Here is a 17,668-nt window from a genome sequence, read left to right as displayed (position 1 = left end):
CTAATTTTGCTTCAAGTATCCCAGAGCATTAGGTTAATGAAATTTTTTCTATGGAAGGGAGAAGTTACGCATGTGATTTAATAACCATTATACTCCTGCAAAAAAAAACGAATTAAAATAACAAGTTTTGTCTACTGTAGATGCAGAAAGATATTAAATTTGTTATAATTCATATGAAAACTCGAAACTCATTCTTATCGCGTTGTCTAAACGTTTGTACCGATACTACATTTCTATTGGTCAGAACTTTCTGTTTAAAAGAGTTTAAATGCTCTTGAAGTTCAAACTGCTATCGAAAAGAAAGTCCAATACAGAGTTTCGAATGAATTGTATTTTACCTCAATGTCTTCCATTAAGATCTACTTTGTCTTGCATGCAATTTTAAGAGTTTCCAAATACTTTGTTCGTAATGTGAAACTGAAGATTGTACAGGAGAAGCTTCTCACCTTACTTTTATCCTAATAATTAAAGTAGATAGCAAATAATAATTACATCATTGTCAATGTGTATGTACATACATAAATATTTTTAACATTACACATATCTAAAAATTGTCTTGTGATCTGCAGGCACAGACAAAAATCTTTTGCAATTTTCATGAACTAAAATCTTCAATGAAGATTAAGAATACAGACGTTGCATGTTACGGGCTTTTCTGTCTTAGTTTTGGAGGGCTCTAGAGCCCCCTTACCATTTCGTTTGCACACAGCGTTACCGATAATTCACGAAAAATAGGCACGTTAGCAAGAAGCGAATGTTCTTCCTGTATATTGTATTTCTACTACGGGTGCTGAATATTATTTGGAGGCAATAAGTGTATACGGCGTGAACATTTAAATTATGGAAATAGTATTTATGAAACATGTACTACAGAAATACGATATAAAGTATAATTATATTAATGGACAGTTGAGCAATTATTTTCACTAATTACATAATTAGTGATGGTACACATACAGCAATAGTTTTATATTGGGTTGGCAACTAAGTAATTGCCGATTTCAGTTACAGATGTCTCTCACTTCCATTTTTATGATATCCGTAAATGTTATATTATAAAATTATTATTATTATTATCATTATGTTATTTTTTATTATCCGTGAATGTTAGCAACTGGACAAATTGAATGCAGCGGTCAAGGAAAAGCGACCAGAATTGGTCAATCGTAAAGGTGTCATTTTCCAGCAGGACGATGCTAGGCCGCACACGTCTTTGTCCACTCGGCAAAAATTGATGGATATTGGTTGGGAATTGATGTTACACCCACCATATAGCCCTGATCTCGAGCCATCGGATTACCACTTATTTCGATCCCTGGACAACTCCCTTCGTGGTAAAACTTTTAACGATGATGACGCTGTAAAATCTCACTTAACTCAGTTTTTGGCCGAAAAGGATCAGAATTTCTACGAGCATGGAATTTTCAAGTTGTCAGAGAGACGGCAAAAGGTCATCGAACAAAATGGAAAATACATTACGGATTAAACTTCATTCCAAGTAAAAAAAAATTTGTTATTTCATCGAACAAATCGGCAATTACTTAGTTGCCAACCCAATACATTTTTTCTTGCAGATGGGTATTTATAACGTTAATTTTATAATTAACTTTACAGTATTAATTAGTACCTTTACAGTACTAATACTGCAAAAAGAAGCACTGCATGCAATGTCTGTGATATACGGATCCCAAGTCTGTGATATTGAGTTGTTTCAAAAATAATTTAGGTTCTTTTGTAAACTATCTATTTAGAAAACCGAAATTACATTTGCAACAACCCAATAGATACTATCTAGTGAAATTCGAAACATTCCAGCTCGTCGAATCATTGAGGCGATGTAGCTGAAAATTTAGAAGAGATATCATATGTATAGTTGTAACAAAATATTATTTTACAATTCCCCTAACAGCGGAAAACATCACCTTACGCTGCAGAAAACACATTAGGGAAAGAAAATAAAAAAAAATGAAAACTTCATTTGCGAAGTAGAAGTATACAATTTCACTTCGTCTCTCTCTCTCTCTCTCTCTCTCTCTCTCTCTCTCTCATTCGCATTTAAACCATTTACTTCACAGCAGGGCTGGGGAAAAGTAGATCTTTGGAATAGTAAGGGGTAAAAAACGCGGACTTATTTTTCGCAACGCTAATCTGCGAGATTTAGAATTAAATCTCTGAACAACATCGCGAACAGTGCACTGATCATCGCGAGCAGTGCACTGATAATCTCGATGTTAATTTGTTCGATTCGAAGTTGAAAACTCCCGTGTACTTTGATCTGTTTCCACGCGTAACTCTAAAGAGAATCGTCGAGTGTGCGATACAGCGATCCTTGGAACAGCTACACATATTGTGGCATTTGTTTATTTCGCACCACCCATCCGCTTGGACGGTGGTTCCGCACCACCCACCCGCCCCTTCGTCCAGGACGGGGGTGTCGGGAGCGTCTAAGGAAAGTCGCGAGGGTTGCAGCTGCAGCATGGGCTCTGAAAGACGAACGAAGCTACTGCAACGCGATTATTCTCGCAACGCTAACTTTGAAATCGATTCAAAGACAAGCCGCGATAGTCGGTTTCACGATACTATAATGCAAATCGCGATGCCCATCCGAGCTGTTCGTTGGGACTTTGTCCATTGTTGTAGCTGCAGCCTGGGCGTCTCAAATGTCGAAAAGCAAGTTATTGCAACGCGATTATGTCAACGCAACGCTAATTCAACTGCTTTCTGAAAACAAGTGAGCTTTAAAAATCTTGAAAATTGATCAACTCAAGGCGAGATCGCATTTATGTGCAACGCTATCTTTACTGTGCACAACAAGTAAAATGAAATAGCGATTATTTCTAGACAATTCGTTTTAATACTAATGGAAATTACGGATATTTTATCTACAACGCTAATTTTGATCTCCGCTCAAAATCAATTAAAGCAACGTAGTTATTTCGCAACACTATTTGCAAATCACGGACGTGCCCATTTGCGCTGATCGTTGGGGTGACAAGGCCTGCCCACATTCAACACTACTATACTACTGCTACAAGTACTATTTCTACAAACGAGTACAGTGACAAAGTGATAACGACAATAAATTTCGACAAACTGTCGAGAGGCCTCTTCAGCATGTATAGCCTCTTCGGCATCTAACAAATAGTCTCTTCTTTTCTTCGGCGATTCGCCTGCTGAACTTAGAACCTCACACGTACTCTGCAGCTAGTAGAAGATCAACGAATTCCGAGACGAATAACAAAGTCTCGAGAAAAGTCGATAATCCTGCTGGTGCGATGGAGTCGGTATCGTTTCGTTTTGAAAGCCCTGATTCTCGCGCGTTCGCATTCGCGACCGCGGAAACTAAGAGACTTCTCGAAGGATCGATTTCAAGCCATTATCGAACGCCATGCATCGTTCGAATCGACTTCGAATCAAATCCTTCAAGCCCTACCGGTGGCTGACTATCGTGCAATTCACGCCCTACCCGTAAAGCTGACACCCCAACATAATCATTCATTCCCATACTAAAGTACACGTTAGTTCCTGAAATCGAGTGGCATGGTAGTGATCATTGCAACTTAATCGAATTCTAATTGAAAGTTACTTTCACGGACGAGATTCCAATTGTTTAGTAATACTAGTTGTTCTAGAATAAATATACTGTAACGTACGGAGAATCTTCCCACGAATTTTTTATATTCTTTCCTGAAGGCATACGCCAGGCTGGCGCCAGCCACACCCCCACTACCATTTTTCCAGAGAAAATCTGGCTACATAAAGGGCCCAAACGCGACCAGAAATCGGGCTAGTTTCGAGTCATTCGTCGACGTGGAAACTCTAGCGAGATCGAGCCTTAATTCTCCTTCGAGCAAATAATCTAGTAGGTAGTAGATACCAGATCAGAAGCCACCGTCGATTCAGTGCGATAAACTAAGAGCGCAATAGAGTCCGCGAGCACTTAGATACATTTGTAGAAAACCAAAACTCGTAATAAACTAGCTTTTACCAGTTTCTTGGGTTACAAATTCAATTATTTCTATTTCCTATTTCGAAGCAGTAGTTGGTACAACCCACAAGATATATCTTTACCGCTCGAGGTATATCTTTAATGCTCTTTTCTTCCAAAAAGTTACGAGGCACCCTAACTCCAATTTCCCCAAATACTATCCTTACCTTAAAGGTAGCCACCCGTGCCGAAGTAAGCATCGGCTGGTCTACGCACCCTATCCTTGCCTTAAAGGTAGTCACCCGTGTCGAAATAAGCATCGGCTGGTCTACGCACCCCATCCTTATCTCCTTAAAGGTAGCCACCCGTGCCAAAATAAGCATCGGCTGGTCTACGCACCCTATCCTTACCTTAAAGGTAGCCACCCGTGCCGAAATAAGCATCGGCTGGTCTACGCACCCCATCCTTATCTCCTTAAAGGTAGTCACCCGTGCCAAAATAAGCATCGGCTGGTCTACGCACCTTATCCTTACCTTAAAGGTAGCTACCCGTGTCGAAATAAGCATCGGCTGGTCTACGCACCCCATCCTTATCTCTTTAAAGGTAGCCACCCGTGCCAAAATAAGCATCGGCTGGTCTACGCACCCTATCCTTACCTTAAAGGTAGCCACCCGTGCCGAAATAAGAATCTCCCTTAGAAAAATCCCAATTGCGTTCAACTTCTGGCCACGCAAACTTGCCTGGCCCTCGGCTCGTAACAATATCAATTCGGTAGAGTTGAATTTTTCAATAGTCTGGCGAGCTTCTATTAAACCGATTCAACCTACAAAAATAGAAAATGAATATTCTATGTATACATGTTCCATACAGATTCACGTTGCACGACATAGATCGCGTGGAATATGTTCGATTCGAGCTAGTTTCGATTTTTAAAGAACCGACGTAAAATCTACTGCCTAACCGCGCGCACACACCCACACGAGTGGAAATTACATAGTGCACGATACATTAATCACACACACACACACACACACACACACATTGTCAGTCTCTATTGTCATTAAATACCGATCCATGTGCCGTTGCTCGCACCCTCTCGAGTAACGTTTGAGCACTCGGAAGGATTTGAGCAACGAATATGGAACCTCGGATCTCTGAAAATCCTAACTAAAAAGATTCGTTAGTTCCTCAAGCGAAGATTCTTAAAATTCTTTAAAAAATAAGTATGATTAATAATAATTTCAAAATATGTTCAATTATGTTTAATAATTTCATAATAATCATTTCAAAATGTGTCTAGATTTGTATAGAATGGATCTATATAGAAACTCTATTTTGAACTTTTATCAAATATGTTTTATCTATCCCGTGATCTCTGATGCAATTTGCCGTAACAAAGTTATTCAATATATTAGTACAGTAAATGCACCAATATAATTTTTGTAACATTCATGTTATGATAATCGCATGTTGTAAAATATTAATCTCTCTCTATCTATAGCTTCGAAATAAAATGATTAAAACTTGGAACAATCGTAGGAAATCGCGACATGGAAAAAAACCCTACCTAACTAGGAAACAGATTATCACTGAAAGGATTGCCAGGCAATCCCTTGATCACTGTACTCGTTAAAATTTTCTACAATTTCTACGAAATAAAAAATATAGTACTTTGAATGTTCATCTACTACTTGATGGGAGGAGGAAGCTGCGTTAGAGTCCTGGAAGAGAAAGAAGAACGCAGAGATATTAAAATACGTCTAACATCGATCATAAAAATATGCAAACTATTGCATATACATATTTTGCATATTGACGAAGATTATACTTACATCCCTTCCTCCTCGACAAAGCACGACCGCATTACTTCTCAATTTCTGCTCCGCATGTGACTTCAAGATCTGTAACAATAACACGAAAATCGATTAAATTCTATAGCAAGACAATGTGAAAATAGATTAGGATGACTAAAGAAAGGACTACGATGTATCACGTAGCGATGTATGTTGACGTGACTGATTCTTTCCTTCTTAGATATCGAGGAAAATTCGGGCAACGATCAGCCGAAAACCCATCCGAATACGGTAATCGAAGCCCACGATTAAATTCACCGAAAAAAATAGGCAGTAGATTTTCAAATAAAATTAACCTTAGCCCATACAACGAATTCGCGACGAAAATCGCGACGAAAATTACGACGACATCTGCGACGCGGTTCGCAACGATGTCTTCAACAGGATGACTCGTAATAAAATTCTGCCCTTCGAGGTACCGTACCGCCTCGAGTCGACGCGAAAAATATAACAATAACAATTTTCCCTTGTAACAGGACGAAAACCGCTGCTCCTTTACGACTCATGTACGCGATGATCTCAAGCACAAAATTAAATGCGATGTCAAGTGCGATCTTAAGCACAATCTGAAACGCGATCTGAAGCGCGGTCTCAAGCGCGAACTCAAACGCGATCTCAAGCGCGAACTCAAACGCGATCTCAAGCGCGAAATATCTCAGCGATACTATCCCAATGACTGAATATTCTAACGACCAGATGTGTGTGTATCCAAGAATAGATTTTTCCGAATGCTAAGTGTTCCAGCGGTTAGGATGACCGATCGAAAATGTCGCGGACCCACCTGTCCCAATCTGAGGCTGCCAAGCGAATAAACGAAGGCATGTCGAACTCGTCGTAACCTGCGGTCTCCTCGCCGCAGGGTGATTTGTAATTAAACTCTGCCGTTCAAGTTATCGTATTATGTTTTCGAAATCCTCGTGATGTATTATATTATAGCTGCGTCGTGTTAATTAGGGTAGCGGGTGATCTCGAGGAAGAATACAACAATAACAATTCATCTGCGAAGAATACAACAATAACAATTTCTCCTTGACACAGGTCGAAACACGTTGCTCGTTTACGACTCATGGAAAAAAGGCCAGCCCATCGCCCGCTTTTCTTCTTCAGATTTGCCGCTTCGATCCCTCTGACGTGTTATCCCGCGACGCAGTACCGTTCGTGCGATGCCACAGCAAATAAACACGCGTGCTTCGTTATTAGAATAAGAGCTTTAATTCGACAAGTTTGGTTCCATAGACACACAACACAGAAGCAAGCTAAGTGGCCACAGACGGAACAAAAACAGAAGCGCGTGCTTACTCGTCTGCGGCATCGCACAAGCGGCTTTACGTCGCGAGATATTTCATCCTCCGACCTTATACAAACAATATCGGTGTCGCGACATAACACGTCCATGGGAGCGAAGCGGATGAAAGCTGATTTTAACCTTTTAGGTACGACGGGCCACTATAGTGGCTTTCGCGGATGTCATCTCTCTGCACGACGCACCACTATAGGTGGCTTACTCTAGTAGCTCACTCGGTCATCGTTTGAATCAAATAATCGTCTTCATATGCATTGTTTCACACTTCTTTTGTCTTCACATCGATTTACAATATACAGACTTATCTTAACAATATAACTGTTAACAATATAACTGTATCTTAACAATATACAGACAGAATATACAGACACTCTGTACAGTACATATCAGACTCTGCCGTCCAGAGAAATAGCCTCGCGCAGAATTCAGCCGTACATAAAAGGTTAATTGCAAAAATCGATCCATTCGTTACCAAACCGAACTCCTTTCATTAATAAATGTATTATTTCTGTCTTCTTAATATTTATAACAAGTCTGTAAAATGGTCTATGTGTGCATTTCACCGTTTCATACGAAGATCACCAACCAACTATACTTACGATTTTCGACGTCTTTCCGATTAATTTTTATTATATAGTGGGTGTCACATAAAGTCACTCGCAATCGGGAAATGAGGGACTCCGCGGATTGCATTTGCGCTAAGGAAAAAATTATTTCAAATGACCTTCGGAACCCCTCATTTCCCGATTGCTAGTGACTTTTGGGACACAAGCACAATTGTTTATGCCTTTCTTAATATTTTCGTACTAGGAAATATTGGGTTGGCGGGAACGTTCTGTCGTATTTTACTACCTGCGGATAATTTTACCTGTCCGGTCAAGACAAGCAGCTAGGACTACTGTCAATATCCTTCATCAATTAGTTGGATAATAATATAATATAATGGATATTATATTATATATTGATTAAAATGTAAATAAACGTTATTAAAACTGATTCAAATATTTTATTTAAAATACGACAGAATTTTCCCGCCAACCCAATAATACCTTCCGCATTAAAACGAGAGGTGTTTATTGTTTAAAGCTTATTATAAGAAGTTACGTAGATGCGAGGAATTTTGTTAACATTATTTATAAACTACAAATATATTTAAAACTCATGTTCTATAGATCCCTTGGACTAATATATTTAAATAGTTAGGCGGCATATACATATGTATGAAAATTGTAATTAAAAAATACGTGAATTAAAAATTAAAAGTTTTTAACAATTTAATACGTATAAAAAATTAAAAATAAATTTTTGAACAACTCAACGAATAGCCACATAATTGTTTAATATAAGCATGTCGAATAAAAAATGTTGTAGCTTAGAGCCCGTTTCTGCATTTCTTAGGATCCGGATGGATCCCAAGTCTGTGCCGACGCATACAAAAGAAATCGCCTGATCGCTTCCGTCGTAAGCATCGTTAGTTTTCGTAGGAATGTCGTCACAGACACACTTTTCTCTGTTGCAGTCAAATATAGTTCACTGGATGATTGTTCCATTTGGATAGAATCCGCTATCGTACTACAGCATTTCTTTTACAGAGTTGGTAATTCAGATCCTGAGACAAAAAAAACATTGCATGCAATGTCTGTATGAATCCTAAGGCTGTGGTAGGAATAACGAAAACTTAGTGGTTAAGGAAAAGTGTTAATTACGGAGTAGTTTCTTTTCATATGCTTTAATTAGAATTCTTGTTACTCTGCACTCGGAGTTATTTGAACTTCATTACCCAGACGTTTCTTTCGACTTAGAACCTTATCGTTCCATATTTCATTCTATGTTTTTTTTTTTTAATTTTCCACATATGAAATTGAGCGCGTACTTATCAATCAATTGTAAAAATTATTTGTGTTTAGAGTGAGGTAACTTTTATTTGGCGCTATAAAGTTGCGATTCGAGTGGAGACGGTTAATTTTGTTTCAGAAAATGCAAAATGAAGAACAAAAATGCATTTTTGTTCGTAGGAAACGTAATTTGATAAGGAGTCTAGTGAAAATGTAATACAGTCAAGTTTTCAATAACGCGATACTTCAATTGAATAATTTTTAAAGTTTCTTAATCTTAGCTTGGGAGAGTAAAAGAATGCCCAGAAAATTTTTAACATGTATTTTTGTTCTAACAATGTTCTTTCATACATTTTTTATATTTTATTTTTGCACGTACCTAAATGTATTATTTAACGGTATTGTATAAACAAATGTATGTACCTCGAACAAAAAAAGTAATATTTATTTCTTAAGCAGACCTATAAACCTTGTAATACCTATAAACCTTAATCGTCCTCGGATTAATTATTCTTTCTACTACATTTGACAAGAATGAATTCGATTTCGACATTCTCGAAAGTATGGTCGCCTATACGTTTTCATGCGGATGTCTCCAGAGCTACACATTTTTCATAGCATATACACCCCAAAAATGAAATCCTCTTTGGACAGTTGGGAAACTACAAAAGGATTAGTAGACATCGTTATGTTGGATTATGTTTTCAGGCTGTTTGCGTTCGGTGAGATTCCCTTTCGAATCGAGTTTAACCTCATAGATTCCACAAGTTTAGTAACTATTCTATTGAGTTGGCAATGAATGATAAATTCGCCGCAGGCATTTGAAACTTTCGGAATATGTACTGACAATATTGGCGAAAATGATTGAATGTAATAGCGAATATGTAACTAATACTAATTGAGAACGAGAATCCGACGGCGGAGACTGCGGATTTTACGCATTTATGACAAAAATGAATAATTGCGGTTTTAACCCGAGAAAGATAACCTACGTCGCAGAGGCGCCTGCGAAGACTGTTGATTTTTGTTAATTTTTCATAGAGGTCTAGTGATTTAAGTTTAAAATTACTTAAAATATAAAAAAATATAATATAAATGCATTTTATTTTTACAATAATGCCAAACCTTTAAAATGACTAGATTAACTTAAATAAATATCCATTGTTAGTATAAAATTGACGCCTTAGAAAAGCATGCGCCTCTGAAGCGTATGGTTATCTTTTACGTACGTTGTCATATGGTTATCTTTCTAGGGTTAAATCACTAGAAAAATGAAAGAAAAGAAATCTGTTAATACATTATCTTCCTCTTATTAAGATTATTAAAGAAAAACATTACTTGTAAGAATTACTTGTAACTAGCTACGATTACTTCTAACAAATGCAAATAAACTTTTATTATCTCTAATATATTTTAATCCATATATTTTAAATTTTCCCACGGGGCACATTTGATTTTTAACTGGAGAAGCTCATCGATATAAGTATTGAACAATTAACTTTAAAACAAAAAAGTTTCATAAAAGTTCACTCATACAAAATGACACAGTCTACATCTAATGAATAAGGTTTGTCTAGTCTACCAGGTTCTTAAAAAGTTCATATATTATAGACGTTCGGGTCGCGTTGCAAATAAATATATGAAGTTGTATAGCAATAAGATTGAGAAGCGCTGTTCCCTGATCGTATCGCATTGCACATGATTGGTAACTGGTGACCAAAGTATCAAATCCCAAAAGTACTAGTTTGTAATATTCAATAAACATTTAATGCGTATACCTATCAAACTTTATGCTTAAAAATTTTATGTCGACCTTTATGTTACATGCTATAAAATCATGATTTTTATAGTTTTTGTAATTGTAAAATATAAATATAAGTTTCAGCTACGAGTATTATACAAACAAATAGCGGAAGAAATTATTTTGAATGCTTCTTTGGTCAAATATATCATTTTATTATGAAATACAATACATTTACGAAACTCCGACAGCAATAGTTAATCCATTGCTTCACATTATCGATGACGTTGCGGATGGCATATAAATAGCAATAGATGGTCAGCGAATCAGATAATACATCGTGATAATACATTGAGTACTGAGTTCATTCTTCTATCTCTCGTTGGCGGCGCAGCACGTGAACGCTTTGTCATTCGATGGAATCAAAAGCGGACCACAGGTTCAACGAAAGTGAACAAATAAGTGATGGAGACCGTGCCGTGCAAAATTATGGGAAGCAAACCACACTGAGTATAAATTATTAATCGAATGGGTATTTAAACAACGTACTTTTCCTTTTTCATGTGCCTCGAATATCAATTAGCAAAATCATATAGCCACTGGGCATAAATCTTTATTCGAATGAGAATTCAAGCAGAGTATTTTTGCTTCTTCATGCGCTTTGCATTTCAATTAGTAAAATTATGTAAAACAAACCATTGGATATAAACTTTTATTCGAATGGAAATTCGATCAAAGTACTTCGTCTTTTTCCTATGTGCTTCGAATTTCAATTGGTATCATTTAGTAATTTGTTTCATAAATATATTACCACGATATCTTTCATTTATTAACTTTGCACGTACATGTAACAAGGAAATACAAGTATTCATACTTTTATTATAAAGATGCAAGTCTCTGAAAAGCTTCACCATTGCTTGAATTTTGCACTGTCCAGTGTTCATGTTTCAGAGGATTGTCTTTCATGCTTTTTCGATTCCTCCAGTTTCACAATGGAAATGCTCTCCTTTGTTACATTGCTTGTTACAGAAGACCCATTCAAACTGTTGCGTTGCGAATGGTTGCGAGGATTTTCCATCTGGTCGGTCAAAAATTCAGTTGTCTCTCAAAGCGTTATTTCATCCTGAAAAAAATATATCTGTTATATATTACAGTAAAGGTCGCGAAACTGCGAATTTGACAGCGGAATACGTCAAGCGCCATGCAATCTGATTATCGCCTGAACGTCGGCAGACAAATGTCAATCGAAGACAAAGGCTAACAATTGCTAAAAATGTATTACAAATACGAGTACGTTTCCTCAGATTTTCCTGAGAAAACAATTTCACAAAATTCCACTGCTCTAAGCCAAAGCAAGCTTAGTGCAAAAACGAACTGACGTATGAGGATATAAAGGTGTTAAGGACAATGGAATTTTCGAATAACAGAATAATCATTTCTCTGATATTACGTTCTTTCCTAATTATAAATATAAAATTACATTTGTTTGTTCACCTCCAGAATTTTCTCGAACGTAAGATTATCAGTAAGAAACAAAGGAAGAGAGAAAATTATTGAAGAATTAAGTGGCTATATGCATATTGTAGAAAAAATCGTACAGTACGTTGAGAAAAGCGAAACCATAGAATTTAAAAATTATGCTCAAAGTTTAAAATGCGATCGTTTTGGAGGTTTACTGTTAAAGTGTGACTCTACTCTATCAATACAAGTATTAATAAACAGTGAATTATTTCACGAACAATACACAGAAGCAACCGTAGAAATTGCAGTAATCGTATCGATTTCCGTCCTCGGTAGTAGCTGTCAATTATATTTATTATTCCCAGATGTTGAAATTGAAAAGCATGCCGAGATCGTGTATCTGATGGAAAACGAGCGTCGCTTAAATGACGTCGTTAGTCGACGAAGAACACAGAAATAATGTTGATCTTGGCAAGAAAGATCGAAGAAAGAAATAAATTCAATCTTAGAGATAAGAAATGCTGAAGGATTGCAGAACGAAACTGAGGCTAATGCTGGTGCAGACGTAAAAACGTATCAACTCGTTTCCGGAAGTTTGCAAGCAAAACGCGTATTCGTTTCAGCAGCTTGTAATCTTCGAAAACTTTATAAGCGTTTTATCTGTTACTTTATCTTCTTTTGGATTCTCCTCTGACCGCGAAATTATGGAGATTTGGAATCGACTTGAAAAAGTTCCAGCGTGTAAGAAGTCCATGAAAAAAAGACGTAGAAAAAACGATGTAATGGATCGAAGCTTGACTTAGAAGTTCGTGTAAAATAATGGCTTTTTCTTACTTGCACATCAATCATTCTATTTCAATCATATTTTTGGTTGGTTCATTGTTGAACTAGTAATGTTAAAATATTTTTTAAGAGCGCAGTATGCGTATCCAACCGTTATGAGTTTGTTAAAGTGGAAATACATAATTTTCAGTTTCCAGAAACTTTAAATTTTTTAATTATCTTTGCTGTTTGTTTCTTTAAAGCACGATATAATTTTAAATTTGAAAAAATGACAATAACAGTTACCTTTTTATAAGAAAGACCAACTTATGGTATTTATATTTAAAAATGACACGGGTTCTTGTCATTATTTCGCAGATTTGTGTTAATTGAATTACATTGTAACTCAATGAGTAATTGCGATTTTATTAATTCTTTATTATTATTATTATTAATTCTTTTAATCACGAGTGTAATTGAAACACACAATATAGCTGAAATTCAATCCAATTTTATGCTTTTCTTTCGTATACTCATTTTTTGAGTATATTTCTCCTTGAGTATACTCCTCATCGACATTCATAGTACATGACGCTATCTTATCTTCATGTTTTTGGTCTACCATTGTTTCGTGTTAGTACTAGAGCTTATGCTATCCAGTGTTGGGCATTGTTACAGTGATTATTTAAATACAAAAATTATTTGTTACTTGGAAGTTTAAATGAAAGGTAAAAATAATTACTTATTATTTATATAGGTCTCTGCCTAAATTATTTAAAATAATAAAATTTATTTCTTATTTATTAATACAATTTCGATTGTTACTTATTAATTGAATTGTTTATTATCCGTTACGAGTAATTCGTAATTAATGTCATTGAATCACTTAGTATTTTGTCATTTTACTCGTATTGAATTACGGATTACATTGTAATTTAATTGAATGGCGATCTGAAATACGGATTGCAATGTAATTAAATTGCTAAGTAATTAAATTGTAATTTGCGCAACTCTGCTAATTCGAGTTATATCGGCTGTACGTCACGAACATTACGATCAAGATTGGCTTCCAAGTCGTCAATTGTTACGACCAACGACGAATCGATAAAGTATCCCGTTGCATACTTTTGTTTGCAGTGGCAATATTTACTTCAGTGCGTGCATACTGAATCATGCAGGGAGGGTATGTTGTACGATATCTACCCACAGTTCGACGGATGGCTTGTTCCGATGGATGATTATGTCTATAAAAATCATGAAGTCGTCTACAAGTCTTGCGGATCGACGACTGATTTTCAAAGTAAATATGGACAATCCTTGATTGTTCCTCAAGCATGAGTGTATTCATGCTAATTTGCCGGACTATATTGAACATAAATGTCAACAAGAGCGGTCAGAGAACAGCTCGGGTTGAAAGTTCTAGCTAAGCTAAGAAACATTCTTTCTTTCTTTAAAATATGACATTCTGACTGAAACATAATTTGCTGATCAAAATGGTCAAGAGAAAATAAAAGAAGTCGTACGTTTAATGCAAGAGTCAGCATTTGATTTCACTTCCATATCAAACGTTCACTTTTAACTGATTCGATGACCTAGTTCTCTTAAATCCTATTGGCCTAGTAAAGTTCTCGATTGATCCGTCTTGGGATTCATTTACTCCCACTGTCAGCCGCCAAATTAATATTGACAGACTGATTAAGAAATAGAGAACAAATCGTATTTGGTAATTAATTACTCACGGTACGTGTCACAGATGGTTCACGCAATAAACTCGAATCCGTGCCGCAAATGGAAGTAGGAAAGCGCAAGGCCGATACAGAAACAGCAACACAAGTTAATTCTTTAAAAAAAACACGTTCTCTTCTCATATGTCGGGCTCGCGTGTTATAAATTTATTTGAAATGTCACCGTGCGATGGAGTATAAATTTTCATGACGTCAGAAGTTTACAATATCATAAAGCCTGTTACGCGAAACTTATTATTTCACAAAATATTAAAAACATAAACATTAAAATATGTATGCAATCGATACTGGAATAAAAATGTCACGAAGATTACTCTTAATTCAAAAGGTACAAAATATTAAACTATTTTTCTCAATGTATAGTAGCGGTGATCAATTTAAAACGATCAATATTAATTTCATAATTTATGTTTAGTTTGTTTCCCTTTGGAATCTACAGATGCAGTTTTAACTTTTTTAAGCTCAAACATTGGACTGCGAAATTTAACCAAGTCACAGTTGTCTTTATGTTTTTGACTTCCATGAACGATGGCCATTGGCGTTAAACTTCACTTGCTGGTAAAAACTGACTGATTTCACATTTTTTAATTTAAAATTGTGGGAATTGTAAAGATTCTTTCACAAGAAATGATTGATTCTTAATCCAAGCATAAAAATGAGGTAAGGTAAGTTTTTCAATTTTAGTGCTCGGTAGGATTAGAGTTAATTTACGACGATTTAACAGCCACACACATTCTACTCATTTCACCAACGTAGCTTTGACACTTTCCATCTATATTCATGGCACATCTTCAAGGTTTGTAACTTTAATTGTTCATATTTTTAAAATTACCCAGTATCTACACCTAATATTTTACATATATTATTAGAAACTTATACAGAGCGCCCCAAAAATGTCTCATAATCCGGAAATGAAGGGTTCCTGACGTCATTTGAAGTAACTTTTTCCTTAGTGAAAATGCAATCCGTGGCTTTATTTACGAGTTATTGATGAAAAACAGTGACGAATAAGAGGCGATCGCGACTGACACGAGGCGGCCCAGCCAAGCGCACGAAGCTCAGTTCCGCTTATTCGCTCGGCCGTCTCGCGCCAACTAATCTCGCCTGTCATTGGTCACTGTTTTTTCTTAATAACTCGTAAACGAAGCCGCAGATTGCATTTTCGCTAAGGAAAAAGTTACTTCAAATGACTTCAGGAACCCCTCATTTCCGGATTGTGAGACATTTTTGGAGTCACCCTGTATACTATCACCTTGCAAAGACCCGTTAAAATCAAAGTCGGACAATTGGGGTCTGTTCGGGAAGAACCGTGACATCTGATACTTTATTACGATGTGTTCGCATTACGTGGTTAACAATTGGTGGTAACTGATCTACGCGATTGATTTATGCCTTCCCAAGTATAGAAAATGATAATTTATGCAGGACGAATAGCTCATAGAATTATTCGAACTAATTAAGGCATGACTGCCTAGAATGGATTGTGCTGATTGTCCAGGGTTCATGGATCTCACAGGGCTCAGGATTTATGTCAGCACTGTTCCGAGGATCGAGATGCGCTTAATGGCAATAGTAGAGAATCGGAATTGGTGTGCGCATTAATTACTGCGACCCATTTAGCGTTTCGTTTCTGAGGCAGTTGCCAACTCTTTTCGACGTTTTTGTGATGAATGTCGGCTACGTGTGTTAAGAGATGCGCGTTAGCCGACAGTAAATAGCTAAAAAAGGCAAACACGCTGCACGTGGCATAATAGAAAATTATGATTCCGTTTTGAGAAACGTACGAATAGATTATATGTATATCACATCCGAATTGCGGATAAAACGCATCTGTTCATATTGAATAGGATAAGGTAAACTGGGAAATGTTGACAGAGTTTTTATAACATTTTGCTGTTTGACGTCGAAATTATGATGTTTATATTTGTCCGAAATATTCCGATATAATATTCCATCGCTTATTGTTTTATGGTAGTGAAGCCCGGTTACTGTGGACTGGCCAATTGTTCTGCCTTTGGTTTGTTAAAACGTATTAAAATTTTGTATGTTTTGTATGTTTATTTTTTAATAAAAGAGTTTAATACGTCTTATTAAAACACTATTACGAGCACAAAAATGTGTAACACTTTTGTCCTTTCTTTTTGTTAATTTATATTAATTACTTACTGTTCGTAATTGGTGGCATTGGTACATCATAAGAGAAACGTGAACGGTTAAAGTTGTACTAATCTGGCGTTTTGTATTGACACTTAAATTTTTTTTCATATTTAAATCAACTGAATAAAATTTTCACTTATGTTATTGGTTACTTCATTTTATAATTTGCTTGTTATACTTTTTTTATTGAGAAATTACCCGAAAGAAAATTAAATAGTATTTCCAATTTAAACATTCACAATTATGTTAATTTGTAAGATAAATTACATATTTTTGTACAGGCGATAACAATGGAGACATTGATTAACAATATTCTTAATTTCCCTCCTAAGTCGTGAAGCTTTTAAGCTACATGTTGAGATATTTATTAAGCTCGAGTTAAACCCAAGAGAGAGATGCAATTAATTAAAATTGTATAAGAAATTGTTATGTATAACGGAGAAGTAAATAAATCAATTATTTAAAAAATGTAACGTTAGACATAATTTCTTCCCGTAATGATTTAATAAAAGTCAAATTGGCAACTTGGCATCTTCAATAATTAAATTTTTATCAGCAGCTGCTGCGTTTTGTCGTCAGCTTCTTCCTAACTTCTAGGAACCTTGCACGGTAAAAGTTTTTCAAGACTTTGTAGGCATCGATGCCTAAACTTACATAAAACTTTACTCATTAATTTTCTGCGGCAAATGTTATTTTCATATTTGTGAACACGATTTTCAGAGTCGCATCGATCTGCTATTAGGCCTAATCCTCCTCCACAATCGCCTGATTTATATCCAATTGAAAATTTATGGGATCAATTGGATCGAAAAATTCTTATACCTAACGGATTTCGAAACGAAACGGATTTCGCCGGATTATTTAAATAAAATCATCTGTAACA

At 36.0% G+C, this 17,668-nt stretch overlaps 1 protein-coding gene and 1 long non-coding RNA gene across 2 annotated transcripts in view; one reads left to right on the top strand and one right to left on the bottom strand.

The window, feature by feature from the left end:
• Nucleotides 1–17,668, top strand: part of LOC117219481 (tachykinin-like peptides receptor 86C) — a 65,792-nt gene that overhangs the window by 37,689 nt on the left and 10,435 nt on the right. The window lies entirely within an intron of this gene.
• Nucleotides 5,176–5,829, bottom strand: LOC143263851 (uncharacterized). Its single transcript, XR_013037178.1, has 2 exons — nt 5,761–5,829; nt 5,176–5,649 (listed from the first exon to the last, which is right to left on the bottom strand). It is a non-coding gene; the product is annotated as an uncharacterized LOC143263851 (long non-coding RNA).

This window comes from Megalopta genalis, chromosome 2, assembly GCF_051020955.1.
Source record: "Megalopta genalis isolate 19385.01 chromosome 2, iyMegGena1_principal, whole genome shotgun sequence".
Classification (NCBI taxonomy): domain Eukaryota; kingdom Metazoa; phylum Arthropoda; class Insecta; order Hymenoptera; family Halictidae; genus Megalopta; species Megalopta genalis.
Note: the sequence above shows the minus strand (reverse complement) of the source record. Positions and strands in the feature narration are given on the sequence as shown.